This window comes from Pongo pygmaeus, chromosome 13, assembly GCF_028885625.2.
Source record: "Pongo pygmaeus isolate AG05252 chromosome 13, NHGRI_mPonPyg2-v2.0_pri, whole genome shotgun sequence".
In the NCBI taxonomy this organism is placed as follows: Eukaryota; Metazoa; Chordata; class Mammalia; order Primates; family Hominidae; genus Pongo; species Pongo pygmaeus.
The window spans coordinates 33,270,135-33,286,860 of NC_072386.2; positions in this window are offsets into that span (position 1 = coordinate 33,270,135).

The following is a 16,726-nucleotide window of genomic DNA, read 5'->3' on the forward strand; positions in this document are numbered from 1 at the left end:
TTGTTTCACTTAGATGAATGCCCTCCAGATTTATCCATGTTGCTGCAAACATACATACAAATGGCCAAGAGATATATGAAAATATGTTCAAACATCACTAATCATTAGAGTAGTGCGAATTAAAATCAGAATTAGATATCACTGCATACCTTGTAGAATGACTATTATAAAAGAGATGAAAGATAACCAGTGTTTGCAAAGATAGACAGAAAAAGGAATCCCTTGTATATTGTTGGTGGAAATGTAAATTAGTAAAGCCATTATGGGAAACTGTATGAAGGCGCCTCAAAAACTAAAAATAGAATTACCGTATGATCCAGCAGTCCCACTTCTGGGATTTCCAAAGGATCTGAAATCAGTATGTCAAAGAGGTATCTGCACTCTCAGATTGCAGATATCTCATATTACAGCAGTATTCACAACAGTCAAGTTATGGAATCAATGTAAATGTCCATCAACAAATAAAGAAAATGTGGTATATATATATATATATATATATATATATATATATACACAATAGAAACTATTCTGCCTTTTAAAAAAGATTCTGTCTTTAATTTAATAATTTGATTATAATGTGTTTAAGTGAAGATCTTTTTATGTCTAATCTAAATATACGTTTATGTTCCATGTTTAATTTTGGGCTTCATGGATCTGGATGTTCATTTTCCTCTCCAGATTTGGAAAGTTTTCTATCATTATTTCCTTAAATAAGCTTTCCTCTCTTTCATCCTTGTCTTCTCCTTCTGGAAATTTCATAATGTATATATTTGTTTGCTTAATGGTGTCCCATAAGTCCCATAGTCTTTCTTGTTTTAAAATTGTTCCTCTGGCTAGATATTCTCAAATGACCTATCTTTGAGCTCACCAGTTCTTTCTTCTGCTTGATCAACTCTGCTGTTTAGGCTCTCTGTAGAAATTTGCAGTTCAATTATGTGTTCTTCAACCCTAGTATTTCTGTTTGGTTCTTTTCTATGGTTTCTATTTTTCTATTGAACTTCCCATTTTGTTCATATATTTTTAATCTGATTTTTGTTTAGTTGCCTATCTGTGTTCTCTTGTAGTTCACTGAGCTTCTCCAAGATAATCATTTTGAATTCTTTATCTAGAAGTTCATATACTTCTGTTTCTTTAGGGTCAGTTACTGGCAATTTATTTTGTGCCTTTGGTGGTGTCATGTTTCCCTGATTATTCATGATCCTTTTGGCCTTGTGTTGGTGTCTATGCAGTTAAAGAAATAGGCACTTTGTCTAGTCTTTACGGACTGGCTTTAAAAGGAAAAACACTTCACCAGTTGGTTCAACCAGAAATTTTGGGCAGCTCCGCTCTGAGGGTCCACAGATAGGCTGGCTACTGAAGTCACCAGAACAACTGGCTTGATGCTTCAGTCAGAGGACAGACAGGTGTGGCACCTGGGTTTGTGATGTTTGGCCTGGAATCTGGGATGACAGGGGCTGGTCTGGCACTGGGGCAGGGCTGGCGCTTAGATTTGCAGGAGGCAGGCTGGCACTTAGATTTGCAGGAGCCAGCCTGAAGCCTAGGTCCATGGGTACTGGTCCAGTGCCTGGAGCCATGGTGGCTATCATACAGCATGAGTCCACAGGGGCAGGCCTGAAGACTGAGGCTTTGAGAGCCAGCTTAGCACTGGGACAAGCCTAAAACCTGGGTCTGTGGGGGCAAGTCTGGGGCTGAGGTTCACTGGGGCAGACCTGGTGCTGTATAGCCTATGATGAAGTCTTGTGCTTATGTAACTCTTTTCCCAAACTGAAGATTCTCTCTCTCTCTCTCTCTCTCTCTCTCTCTCTCTCTCTCTCTCTCTATATATATATATATATATATATATATATACTGTGCTGTGTGGGCTTGGGAGAGGACTGATGCAAGCAATATGCAACAATCCTTTCTACCTTCTTCAAAGTGCCTTTTCTTATTTCTGTGTTCCACCCAGGTACCGTAATTCTCACTGGGATTCCTTAGCTCTTGCAAAGGTATTTGTGCATGAATGGTTATTAAAATTGATGTTTCTGTGAATGAGCAAGCACTGGAGACTCCTATCCCACCATTTTCAATGAGTCTCTTCTTCAATCAGCATTTCTCTGTTATTATATATTTCCTTCAATCAGGATAAGCTTATTAAGATCAAAAAATTATTTCTTTATCCTTTTTTGTGAACAGTTTACAATAGTGTCAAACCTCAATTTTCTCCATAATAAGTGATGACAAATATGATGAATGAAAGACAATATTTCCTCCAAGTATATAGCAGTTATCTCTGTTTCCTTCTTTGCTTCTTTACTACTAGTACAATGGTCTCCAAAGAGAGAAGTATGTGGCCCAGAGGTTGGCAAGGTGACTCATCAAAGCCCAGGAAGAAAATATTAGAATTGCTATTTCTATTTATTTTTTCATCTAATCCCTTTGAACATCTAAATTTTGCACATGCTTACATTATATATTAACCCATTAATACATAAATACAATTTATAAATAAATAAGTATATTTGCCCTGTGAAGAACTGAGGACACTACTTAGAAAGTTTGGAAACCATTGTACTAAACAGCTAACATACTAAATCCTTGCCACAAAATAAGAATTAAAAAATCATTTCCTAAGTTTACCATGTTACTATACTTTTTAAGTTCAAATTACTTTCTACATATTAAATTATAATGTGTTAAATAATATGGTTTGAAGTGCCAAGTGCCACTCAGACACAAAGCGCTCAATCAATAAATGCTGTAAGCCAACAATATTTTTTTAATAAATGAATGAACATTCTACCAAGATTGGAAAACACTATGGTAAACTGAGCTCTCAATAACTTGGTATGTTGAGGAGCTCTATGGAAAAGGGATTCAAGTTCAATCAGTTATTTTGTAAATGCTGCATACTATCTTACACTCTTTCAGATTCATGGTAAAGATGAGTATGCTAAAGGCTCTGGGAAATCCTGCAAGTTACAAGTAACTTTAACTTTGTTTATTCCAACATTTCCCATTTCCACATTGTTTTTTTTTGTTTGTTTTATTTTGTTTTGTTTTGTCCACAGCACTTCTTCCCCATTCATAATGTCGACTAACTACTTACAGGGAATAGTGTTCCTAAGAATGCACTTGGTGAAATTCTGTTTCAATGAGATTTCATCTAAAAACTGAAGGTTCAGCTGAACATAGAAGCATTCTTATTGGTTGCATATGAAGCTAAGGAATAACTGAAGCCATTGTACATAGAATTCTGTACTATGCAATGTCATTAGTAATGACCTAGATTGTGGGTATAGCAAGGATGCACCTTAAGCTTCCTACTGAAATCTAAGTCTGAACTTTACAAACATGTTATTTGGTTGGGTATATTTTTATCTCAGATATTTAGCTAATTTATGTATACAGAGTCTACCTGATTTGAAGGGAGGAGTTAGCATTTTTAGAAAAAGGGGACAAGAAAAGACGAAAAGGCCTATTTAACTAAACTCTTTGCTTTGTGTCAGGCTTCATGCTAAAAATTTTAACTTTTTAAAATATTTAAATCTCCCAACAATTGTATTGGCTATATATTTTGTCCCCTCTTACCAAGGAGGAAGCTGAGATTCAGAGAAGCACAAACTCATAATTACAAGAGCCTAAAGTGACAATGCAGGTTATCATCCAAATTAGGATACTTTTGAGAATGTCCCATAATTATTCTAGGACTTTTTTAGCTTAAATTGCTCTCTTCCAACCTTTCTTAAAGAGACATGGTTTGAACTCGGGTCTCCCAAGCATCTCCTCATTTCATTATACCTTGTTGCTTGAGATATGAATGGAAGTTAAGATGTCAAGAGAAATCATCCATCAATGATAAGAAAAAACTTTACAAGACTGCTTTTAAAATGTTTTTAACTGCACAAATAGAAAAGAAAAAAGAATGGTCAAAACATAAATTGTATCTTTCACCAATGCAGAGCTGCCTTTAAAAAATTCTAACATAATACTAGTTATATCCTAATAGGTGTATGATAAGAAATGGCTGGGAATAATCCTTTATCTTAGGTCTAACATCACCCAGAATCTTTTTAAAATATTATATTGCTTGTTGCTTATTTTACCACTTACAATAAATATATCAAGAAACTGGGGGAAAAATCCAGAAAATAGCAACTGAAATGGTTTAAAGCATTGTAACATAGAAGTTATGAAAAAAATGAGATAGGATTATTTAGTCCAAAATGAAAAGTCAAAGAAGTAACTTTAAAATTGCCTTCAAGTGAATTAAAAATTGCCAAAAGAGGTCTTCATGTCCCTAAGGATAAAACAAGAGTCTAAGATTTAATTACACACTGTGAGATTCAGCATGTGGAATTAAGTCTTGTTGATAAAAACTATTCAATAACAAAACAAGTAACAAAGGGGCATCCCCCAGACTCTTTTACATAAAAGAACAAGTCACCTGCAAACATGCCTGGACAATTGCTTTTCTTGAAGGCAGAGAAATAGAAATAGTAATCACCTCATGTCATACAAGTCCTATGATTCGTTGCTCTGATTTTCCTGTTCTTAATATTTATGCCTGATATAAATAATTGATCATTCAACATTCCCCACTAATAAAGTTCAAACTTCTTATGATGTCATAGAAATGTTTTTATCATATCTCTATCTACTCTACCAGCATAATAACTTGCCACTCCCTCAGCATATCATGCCTTCTGTCATACTAGAGAAAAAAAACCACAAGGAGCACTCCAAAACCACAATGTCCTAACAGTTCTTTGTCTTTACACGTGCTATTTCCTCTAAACAGGATGCATGTCTTTCCTCCTGACCACTCAGTCCATCCTCCCACCTCTTCCCAAGCCCTCAATTCATTCTACAAACCATTATCATTCTTGAAAATAAAACTCAAATGTCTCCTCAGCTGTTTAAACAGGTGAGTCTTTCCTGTCTGTCATTAGTCTCAACAGACAAATTTAGCTTCCTTCTGTGCTTTCAAAGTACATTTTTCCCACCTTCATTATGGCACATATCACATTATTATTAAAAGTCTTTATTTGCCTGGCCTCCTGAGTAGACTGTGAACTCTCTACTGCCTACAGGATGGGAGAGAAGGGGCAAAAACAAGATGCCATTTAGCTTTATTCTTTTTGCTTCTCAGTTACCTAGCACATAGTAGGTTGCAAAATTTTTGCACTGAATTAATGAAGCAATTAATTACCTTTTGAGTGCAAAGAAATATTAAACATTCAAATTGTTGCTGTGGAAACCATATCTAGGGATTTCTATTGGTCTTTAAATTCAGTTGATTTAGATTTGTTTTCCAAGTTTCTTCTGAAAGCATTTTTACCTTCAAACGATAGAATCAATAATGTATGTTTAAACTCTCTGGAGCAAACATGTGTGTCTGATCCACTTTATCAAACCCAGCAAAATACCCAGGACTCCAAAGGTAAAAATAGTGAAGAGCATATCTGTATAAAAGGGTGATTAGAAAGTGTAAATCATCTCATCAAATCAGTTCCAGAAAAAGCTTCTGGGAGGTACACAGGCATCCAGATCCCCCTTCAGCTTGATTTGTATATGAATAAGGACAGCAGGGTTTTCCATAAGGAAAAATAGTACAGTGAAATATTTTATTATTAATATATACATAAAGCAATATCAGACATCTTAAATATAACTGCTCTCTTGTTGCCATTTGTGAGATGTTTGCTCTTTGATGTAAAGTTAATTTATTTCTCTACATTTGCAACATTTGTTAAAGCATTTACATCTTGAAGAAAATGAATAAATATGTCAAATGCAAGGATGCGTATTTTAAATATACTATTTACTTTCATAAGACAATATACTTTCAAAATATTTCCTCTTACTTTAAACATTTTTACTTTTAAATGGATTCATTTTAGATTAAGTCATTCTTAATTGGGCACTTCAAAAAGCAAAGTGAAATTACATATTTATACATTTTAATGGATTTTACTCCTTTTGATTCCAAGTAAATTGTCTTTTTAGAAAACTAAAATGAATGAAAATAATAGCTTAAGGTAACAAAATCTTGTTCTGCACAGTTAAACTGATTTTAATTTCTGCTAAACCAAGAAACTAGAACTCATTTCCTTAATATTTGTTTCTCAAATACCTTCAACCTTTCCCTTTTTGTCTCCACCTTCCTCTCAGCATTTTGACTGGTCCAAATTCCTCCTGTATATACAAACTAACAAACTAAAATAGAAACATGTCAAATTCTGGCTATTTCCCCAGTTCTCTCTGCCCTTTTACAGGCAACGTTCTCTCTCCCTGTGCTTCCTTCCTTCAACCTTCTGCAATCTGGCTTCAGCTCCTTCTGCTCCACTGAATCTCTTCCTGTCGAAGTCACCAATAACTGCTTGTTATTAAATCTGAAGGTGTGTTTCATTACTGTGTTCTTACTTTGGCAGTAACAAACCGTTCTATTTTTCTAGAAGTGGAATTTTTAATTGCTATAATACCGTTCTTACTTGCTTTTCCTCCTGTATCTCTGGCCACCCTTCAGTCACATAATGGGCTTCTTTTTCTATACTCATTCTTTAGATGTCGTGCTCTTCTGAACATTAGATTATTCTCATTCCCACATCCTTTGTGACTGATGGTTAGATAACAGCCTTAGTGAATCACTGAATTCACATTCAATTCCCCTCCCACCACTCACTGGGCTGGCCTTTTGCTTGAACCAATAGAATGAAGGGAAATGACACTGTGCAAATTCTGAGCTGGGCTTTAAGATATCTCCTTTCATCTTTTTGCCACCCAGAGATGCCACGTAAGAAAGTTTGGGGTATCCTTCTTGAAGATACAGGTCTATGTATAGAGAGAGACCCTGGAAGATGAGAGACCATGAGGAAGAGAAAGATCTGACCAGCTCCCATCCATTCCAACAATCCTATCTCAGGTGACAGACATGTGGATAAGGCTACATTGCATCCTCCAGTTCCAGTTGTGCCATCAACCGACTGCAAATGCATGAACGAGCTCAGCCAATACCATGTGGAACAGGGACAAGCTACCCCACCGAGCCCAACTCAGGTTTCAGAATTATGAATAAATATTTATTAGTGTTTTAAACCACTAAGTTTTGAGATGGCTTGTGATGTGGCAATAGTTAACTGATACACTCTCCTTAGGCAATCACAATCACTCCCATAGTTTCAATTTTCATCATTGCTTGATGACCTTTAAATCCAGACCTCCACTTTAGCCTCTTCCTGAGAGGCAAGTCCATATACATAATTGCCAAGTAAATGTTCATGCTTGGATGTCAATAGGACTTCCAAACCCTGGCACCTGAGTTGGGAGACTGGAAATCTAGAACTACTTTTAGGGTGCTTATTATATGTGGCCTTTCCATGTGGCTTGGTACGTGCATTCTGGTATGGTAGTCTTAGGACACCCAAATTTCTTATATGGCAGTTCATGGCACCGAACGTGAATGTTCTGGAAAACAAGGTGGAGGCTGCATTGCTTTTCCTTATTCAGCCTCATCAGTCATGCCGCATCACTTTTGTTGCATTCTATTGGTTACAAGCAAGTCACAAGCCCACCCAGAGTCAAGTGTTGTGGGGAGAGCCTCACGGCTTGATGAGAGGAATGTCAAGGTCACATAAGCAAAAATCATGTAGAATGAAGATATTTTTATGGCCATCTTTAGAATACGGAATCTGTCACACTGACACATTCATACATGGCAAACAGCACTGTAAATTGTTACAGCCATTCTGGAAAACAGCACAACTTCTTTCATTTTAACTCAGTAATCTCACTCCAGGAACTTCATAATGAGGGAAAAATCAAGAAAAGCAAAAAGATCATCATTAAATGCTGATAATCCATTAGCAAAAATAAATAAATAAATAGAAATAAAAAATTGAAGCAACTATCCAAAGAACGACAACAAGCAAATGACTAAGAGGTACTTTCACAAAAGAGAAAATAGTCACAAAGGCAACATAAAATATGGGAATTATGTGATATAGCAATGAATAAAATTAAAAATGCAATAAAAATAGATTAGAATGATTGGCAGAAACCATTTTAAAACATAACTGACTGTGCACTAGTGCTATTTTCTTTGATGAGTTTGGGTGGTGACCTCAGGTCTCAAGCTGCCCACATGTTTCTGCCCTTCCATACAAGACTGATACCAAAGGTGTGGCTTCCTAGTGTTCTGGGAAGATTTTCTTTTTGTTTGTTTGAGTAATGCAGCTGCACAAAGAGAGAGCACTAGGGTGGCAGAAAATAGAGACATCTCCTTCAACCATTTAGCCTGCATGTAATAAGGCCTGTGTGTCTATCCTTAGCAAAGCCACTTCAATTAATTTATTAACCTGAGTGAGATTGAGGCCTAAGTTAATATAAACCTGGGGAATTTGCATCCAGGAGTCTATCTAGAAAAAAGGGCTTCCTGTTGCGCATGTGCCCTCAAAATGGGATTTCTTTCCTACTTATTGCCACTTTTCCAAGTTTGGAGAACAGTGCACAGCTGGCCCAGCAATATTCTCTCTCTAGACAGAATCTGGCCAGATTCAAGAGTCAAGTCATCTTCAACTGGAGTTAATTCCAGGCCAGATTTATTTCATCCTGCTTGAGTTGTTAACCTCACCCATGAGTGCCGCTTAGTACGCAGTATGTTATACACTGTTTAATTATATAATAATCTGCATTCTGTAACTTGCATGTATTTGTGGTTTTGTGTGTCATGGATATATGTGTCCTGTGTAGATGCAACGCTCCATGTGGATTTATATTATGCCTTACAAATTTCTCATACCCCCCTCCATACCACACACTTTTGTGTTAAGGATATAGCAGGTATGTAATAATTCCTCTATTATTAAAATACTTAGTGGGTTTTTAAAAAAATTTTTTTGTACAGGCAGGGTCTTGCTACATTGTCCAGACTGGTCTCAAATTCCTGAGCTCAAGCAATTCTCCCACCTCAGCCTCCCAAAGTGCTGGGATTACAGGCGTGAGCCACCACACCCGGCCGTATTATTAGAATACTTAGTTTTACGTCAAGATCAGCTCTATTCAGAATGTATCACTCTATTAAAATTACTTGATTATTTATATCAGGTCCTACATGATTCCCCAATCATACAAAGGTAAAATATGATTAGGAATAGGCAAGTCAAAACAAAACAAAACAAAACAACACAAAACAAAAAAACAGCCACGTCACAGCAGAAAGATTCCAGAATAACTTAACAAATGCACAAAAGCCCTCAAAAATGCTAGGAAGAAACTCACATTTTCTGACAAGGAAACAGATTCATGAAAACATTAGCCAATATTAATCTGCAGACTGACAGACTGATATTTAGGCATCAAGTGGTAGTCACAATGACTGGCATATACTGCCACCTTTCAACTTCATTAAATATGACCCTACATGGATAGGTATACTCCTTAAAGGGTCACATTCTACAAGAGATGCAGTTTGGGTACCCACATCTGTTCTAAGCTTTAGAATTTGACCTCAATTTTCAGCTAAGACTTGTGCATCCACCTTGGCTACTTTCGTCAGAATTCTCTTGTAAAATATTAGTAAATGAGTTTTTCCTGTACTAATACTTTCCACAGTGACTCTCTCCCATTCTTGTCATGAAGGAACCCAAGAATAAAGATAGCAAATTCTAGACTTTCATACCTGCCAGATGCCAAATAAAAAATTCGGGGATAAATACTTATAGACCAGGCTGTGGAAGCAGTTGTTTTCTGTTTACCCAGTCTAGATAAAAATCCCACAAAAATCCCAAGTTTGAGAGGATATGGATATGAAAGGTGTGATAAGTAAAGAAGGGGAAGGTTTAGCAAAAAGAGCAGCAGGAAAACATACTGCTATGGGACTCGTGTAGAGACTGCCCTATGCCCACACCCATAAGAGAGCTCTAAGTCATAAGAGTATAGGACCCCCAGAAGGGTTTCAGGATCAAAGAACAGAAAGTACCGAAGCCTGGTCTCTGTCTTGTTGTCCTGGAAGCTGGCAAGCACTACAGGCAGTATCCAAGCTACCCTGGCCCCTGAGTAAAGCAGAGTTTTTAAGTGCTCTAGCAGATGGGCAGTTTGACAGGACACTGGAAATGGCCATTTTCCCAAGTGATCCAGAATGGAGTGGATGCTGCTGTAAATGCAATTGGAACACTAGGCTAAGAGGACACTCTAGAAGTAGCTTGAGTTTGGATGCTGTATTAGTTTCCTAGGGCTGCTATAACAAGGTACTACAATCTTCATGGCTTAATACAACAGAAATTTATTATTTCACTGTTCTGGAGGCTATGGGACTTGTGTAGAGACTGCCCTGTGCCCACACCCATAAGAGAGCTCCAAGTCCAAAATCCAGATGTCAGCAGGGCCAGGTTCTTTCAAAGGCTCTGGGAGATAATCTGTTCCATGCTTTTCTCTTGGCTTCTGATGTCACCAGCAATCCCTGGCACTCCTGGGCTTACATGCCTCTCTCAGAGCATGGCCTTCTCCTCTCGTACATTCATATATTGTCTTCTTATAAGAAGATACTATTCTTATTGTCTAGAGGCCCACCACGCTCCAGTATGACCTCATTTTAACTAATTACATCTGCAAAGACCCTATTTCCAAATAAGGTCACATTCTGAGATATGGGGGGGGTACTTTCACATTTATCTTCAATATACAATTGATAAACTTCAATACATATTTTTGAGGAAGACAAATCAATCCAAAACAGATGCCTCATAAGATTCCATGAGAAGTATGGTCATGTCCAAGGACCAGAAAGGATTGTATCATCTTGTGGATACTCACTTGGAAGAAAAATGGCCCTTAGCCAGATCACCTTCCCAACTCCCATGGTCCAAAGCTCCTAGAAAATTATTGGAAAAAGGAAAGAATAAGTAAGAGAATTAAATGAGCTTAAAACAGACGCCTGAGTTTATCTTAAGCTGACTAAGACATTTTATTTTTTATTTTCGCAATCAGGCAACATCAGGGTTCCAAAATTGAAACTAAACAGAGGTATTGAGAAAAATATAAGTTGTGTTTCTGGAACATCCAAAGTTTTTAAAATAAATATCATAACAGTTATAAATCTATCTTTTCTGTAGCAATCCTTGGGGAAAAGGAAGGGCCAGATGTCAGTTTTCTTTAATGGAGAACTTTATAAAGACCACAAAGGGATTAATTAAGAATAGCTAAAGGAATGAAAACTACATACAATTTACTTAAACTACAAATCACAAAGAAGGTAGTACTGACGTTATTTTTGCAGTCTCCCTGCGTTAAAGAATTTATGACCTCCAATGCATCATGCGACTAAGTTTTCCCCTCTGCTCCTTTGCTTTCATTGTTCAGTTTCTGCTTCATCGGCTTTCGCAATGTCCCCCACAGTTCACTTTTAACAACAATCTACAGTGTCAAGAATCCACTTCGAAATGGTATGTTTTGTATTTTTTCTTAAGAGAAGTATCATTCTTATGAGACTTTAGACATAAATATTTGTCTTCCAATATGCTCTGAAATATGCTTGCCATGGCTCCTCTGCACCCAGCAATGGTATATCTCTTTGTTCTGAGTACACACGCCAAATCTTCCCTTCCAGCTGATCAGAATATAGCGCAGGGGTTAGGACATGAGCTTACATCCCGACAGCCTCAGTTTGAACACCAGCTCTGCCACTTACTAGCGGTATGATCTTGGGCATATTATTTAACCTTTCTCTGCCTTAGTTTCCTTACCTATAAAATTGTATCTACCTCATAAGGCTGTTGTGAGGATTAATTAAACGTGTTCATTCTTATAAAGTACTGAGAGTCAGGGTCAGGTTAAACAGTAAGCACTCATTGCTTATTATTTCTAATAAAGAGTTCTTTCACATCAATTAGAAAAAGACAGTCTAAAGTGAGTCAAAGATAAGAGCTGGCAGTTCACAAAAGAGGAAATACAAACGATCAATAAAAAATGAAAATACACCATGATCAGTAAACATAAAAGTGCAAATTAAAACAACACAATGATTTTTTTGCCTATTACGTGACCATGTAAAAGTCTGAGAACATTCAGTGCTAATGAAAACCTACAGAAAATGGCAGTCTTATTTATTATTGATGAATGTACATTTTTATAATATTTTGGAAAATAAAACTAGCAATATTAAATTTATAGTATGCATACTCCCTCACTGAGTAACTTCATTTTTAGGATTCTGTCGGGAGAAAGAAAAAAGAAAAATCAGCAATATCTGATACTGTCAAAAGTCTTACCCAAAAACATATCTAAAAGATTTATAATAACAATATCTGTAAATAACTAGACTATCCATTGCTATCATCTGCATATTTGTGTTCCCTCAAAATTTATATGTTGAATCTTAATCCTCAGTGCAATAGTAGTAAGAGATGGGGCCTTTAGAGAATGAAAGGGATTTGTGCCCTTATAAAAGAGGCCCAAAGGAGTTTGTCTGCCCTTTCTGCCATGTGAGGATACAGCAAGAAGACACTGTCTATGAGGAACAAGCCCTCACCAGACATCAAACCTGGTGGTACCTTAATCTTGGAATTCCCAGACCCATAACTGTGAGAAATAAATTTCTGTTATTTATAAGATACCCAGTTTATGATATTTTGTTACTGCAGCTGGAATAGACTTAGATATCCATATATAGGGAAATGGTTTCCTAAACCATGATATATTGTCTATGAAACAATAAGCAGCTATTTAAAAATTTGGATCATTATGCATTGACTTCAAAATAGGTCCACAACAGACCATTAGGGAAGAATAGCAGCTCCAAGTTAGGTCCTCATGTTTGTTTGTTTTTTAATCTTCAGTGGGTATATATGTATATATGTGCGTATGTGTGTGTGGCATTTGTTTCTATTAGCAAAGGAAATCATAGTTTACAGTAGTTACATTAGAAAATGGGATTAGAAAGAGAAAGTGAGAGACTATCAATTTTGCTTTTGACTATATATTGTTTGGATTGGTAGACGATGCAGTTATTATCATTACATTTCAATGGAAAAATTGTGAAGAATGGAGAAAAAAATAAATTTTCAATAAAAGTCAAAAATCAGCTACTGCATACTTTCCTCAGGGCACAACAAAGTTTTCAAAGTTATATATGAAAATGCTTCCAAAGGACACGTTTAATAATAGAAAATAATTCTTCTGTAACTTTTATCTTAGGTTCAGAAGTACATGTGAAGGTTTGTTACATCAGTAAACTCGTGTCACGGGGATTTGTTGTACAGATTATTTTATCACCCAGGAATTAAGCCCATATCCAATAGTTATCTTTTCTGTTCCTCTCCCCCCTCCCACCCTCCACCCTCAAGTAGACCCCAGTGTCTGTTGTTTCTTTCTTTGTGTTCATAAGTTCTTATCATTTAGCTCCCACTTGTAAGTGAGAACATGTGGTATTTGGTTTTCCTTTCCTCGGCTATTATCCATGCTCCAGCTCCATCCATGTTCCTATAAAAGACATGATCTCATTCTTTTCATGGCTGCATAGTATTCCATGGTGTACATGTATCACATTTGCTTTATCCAATCTGTCATTACTGGGCATTTATGTTGATGCTATGTCTTTGCTATTGTGACTACTGCTGTAATGAGCATTCATGTACGTATGTCTTTACAGTAAAATGATCTATTTTCCTCTGGGTATATGTCCAGTAATGGGATTGCTGGATTGAATGGTAGTTCTGCTTCTAACTCTTTGAAGAATTGCCATACTGCTTTCTGCAATTGTTGAACTAAATTACACTCACACCAACAGTGTGTAAGTGTTCCATTTCGTCTGCAATATCGCTGGCATTTGTTATTTTTTGACTTTTTAATAATGGCCATTCTGACTAGGTGTGAGATGGTTTCTCACTGTGGTTTTTATTTACATTTCTCTAATGATCAGTGATATTGAGCTTTCTTTCATATGCTTGTTGACTGCATATATGTCTTCTTTTGAAAAGTGTCTGTTCATGCCCTTTGCCCACTTTTTAATGGAGTTGTTGTTTTCTTGTTAATTTGTTTAAGTTCATTATAGATGCTGGATATTAGACCGTTGTCAGATGCATGGTTTGCAAATACTTGGATACAGAATCAATGTACAAAAAGTACTAGCATTCCTATGCACCAACAACAGCCAAGCCAAAAGCCAAACTAGAAAAGCAATCTCATTCACATTTGCCAAAAAAAAAGAATAAAATACCTAGGAATACAGCTAACCAGGGAGGTGAAAGATCTCTACAATGAGAATTGCAAAACACTTTTCAAAGAAATCAGAGAAGACACAAACGATTCAAAACACATCCCATGCCCATGGATAGGAAGAATTCATATCATTGAGAGGGCCATGCTGCCCAAAGCAATTTACAGATTCAATGCTATTCCTATCAAACTACCAATGACATTCTTCACAGAACTAGAAAAAAAGTATTTTAAAATTCCTATTGAACCAATAAAGAACCTGAATAGCCAAGGCAATACTAAGCAAAGAGTACAAAGCTGTAGGCATCACATTACCCAACTTCAAACTACTATAGGGCTACAGTAAACAAAACAGCATGGTACTGGCACAAAAACAGATAAATGGACCACCCAATGGAACAGAATAGAGAGCCCAGAAATAAGGCTGCACACCTATCACCACCTAATCTTTGACAAAGCTAACAAAAGCAAGCAATGGGGAAAAGTCCGTATATAATAAATGGCGCTGGGATAACTGGCTAGCCATATACAGAAAACTGAAGCTAGGTCCCTTCCTTACCTCATAAACAAAAATCAATTCAAGATGGATTAAAAACTTATATGTAAAACCCAAATCTATAAAAATCCTGGAAGACAACCTAGACAAGATGATTCTGGACATAGGAATGGGCAAAGATTTCATGATGAAGATACCAAATGCAATCACAAAAAAAGCAAAAATTGTTAAGTGGGATCTAATTAAACTTTAGAGCCTCTACACAGCAAAATAAACTATCAACAGAGTAAACAGACAACTTACAGAAAATAATTCTTATATACAAACTATCAAGTTGTTTAAAAAGTTTACTGACGAGTTCAATCAAGCAGTGAAAATTAAATCCCTTTACACTCACCCTGTCTATCAGCAAAGGGCTACACATGACCATGATACAATGAAAACGTGGAACATACACTGTTATAAGTTGGAAATATAGTTAGGTTTTCTCTCCCTAAGGGGAAAAAGAAAAATTTAATTTTCTGTCCATTTATAACAGGCCTTGGGGTAAATGCTAAAATGCAGTCTAGAGTAGATAAAGAAACCTTTCTTGCTGGAAAGAGGCACAGCGTACAGCAGTATTTCTCTGCAGGATGAGAGGTATAAGGGACAGGGGTGCTTCGAGAATAGAAGAGCTGGGACCCAATCAGAATCTGAAATGCAGAAAAGAGAGGCCATCAAAAAGCATATTTAATATTTACTTATTTCATTGATTCTAAGAAGTACAGTTTTTTACATTTTAATACCTCTGAAATTAGGAAGAGTCTTAGATTTAATGACATATTATAATCACTGCTGGCCAGGTGGCAGTTTTGATGTGGTTGTCATTGCTTTCAGTATAAATATTCACATTGTTGTCACTTCCATTGAGTTTTGAATATTCTTGGTGCTACAAGTGTTGAGTTTAATTGCCATTTAAAGTGTCTTCTAAAGATTGCAACATGATTTGGCTTTGAGGCAGAAGTCATTATATACACAAAAATATACAGAAATAGAGCAGTGGGGAATGTGTTTGCTTTTAGTGAAGCAAATATTCATCATTTTAGGAATGACTAGAGCCCCTTATTTCCTCACAAAACAATAATGTGTTTTACAGAACCTAAGAAAAAAATACCCAGAAGTAGATGAAGCTGTGTTAGGTTTTGTTATTAAATGCATACAAGAGGGATTGCCTATCACCTGCCATGCAGAGGAACTAAACACAAAAGAAATTGCTAAATCTCTTGTAATTGATGAAAGACAATGAGTGGTGATGTGACTGATTCATGCATCATGCAGGACTGTTTTATAAGGCATTATGTCATAGTTTTGTTGATAGCATTTGTTTTTCTTAGTAGAACATACATAATCCCATGGTATGTCTTTCAATCAATGGCATTACAGATCAATAAAATATGGGTAAAATATATTTTTCAATATTGAAAATTTTTTTAGAAGCACATTGGCTTTCTGATTTAAAACTTAAGAAAGAAAAAAGCCAGGAATAATATTTTAGGTTGGTAGAAATAACAAGCAACATTTCACAACTAGGCAGGGAAAGAAAAGTGGGCCCGTGGCCACTGCACTCTCTTGGGTTTCAAAAACCAAAAAAAAAAAAAGAAAGAAAAAGTTTGAGAGGCATTGGTTTACGACCATCCGCATCCCATTTATGGCTCTTCTATTTATGTTTTACAGCTCCCTAGACAAGGTAGTGAATTTCAGCCTTAGTTTTTTCCTCTGCAAAATAGGTATAACAATACCTCCTCAACGACTTGTGACGATTTAAAAAGTAGCACAAACACATATTTCATCAGGCACTTGGCTTGCAAATGCTCATTAAAATACCAGCCCCTGTGTTTTTCCAAAGGAGGGTGCCATCTTTAGGTGAAATTCTGGTTTGTAGAGGTTATGTCATCGATCTATAAGGAGCATAAGTTGTTAAAACTCTAAGCTTTAAAACATACATATTTAACATTTAAAACAGGATATGGGTTGATTTGAACAATACCTTGATTTGATGAG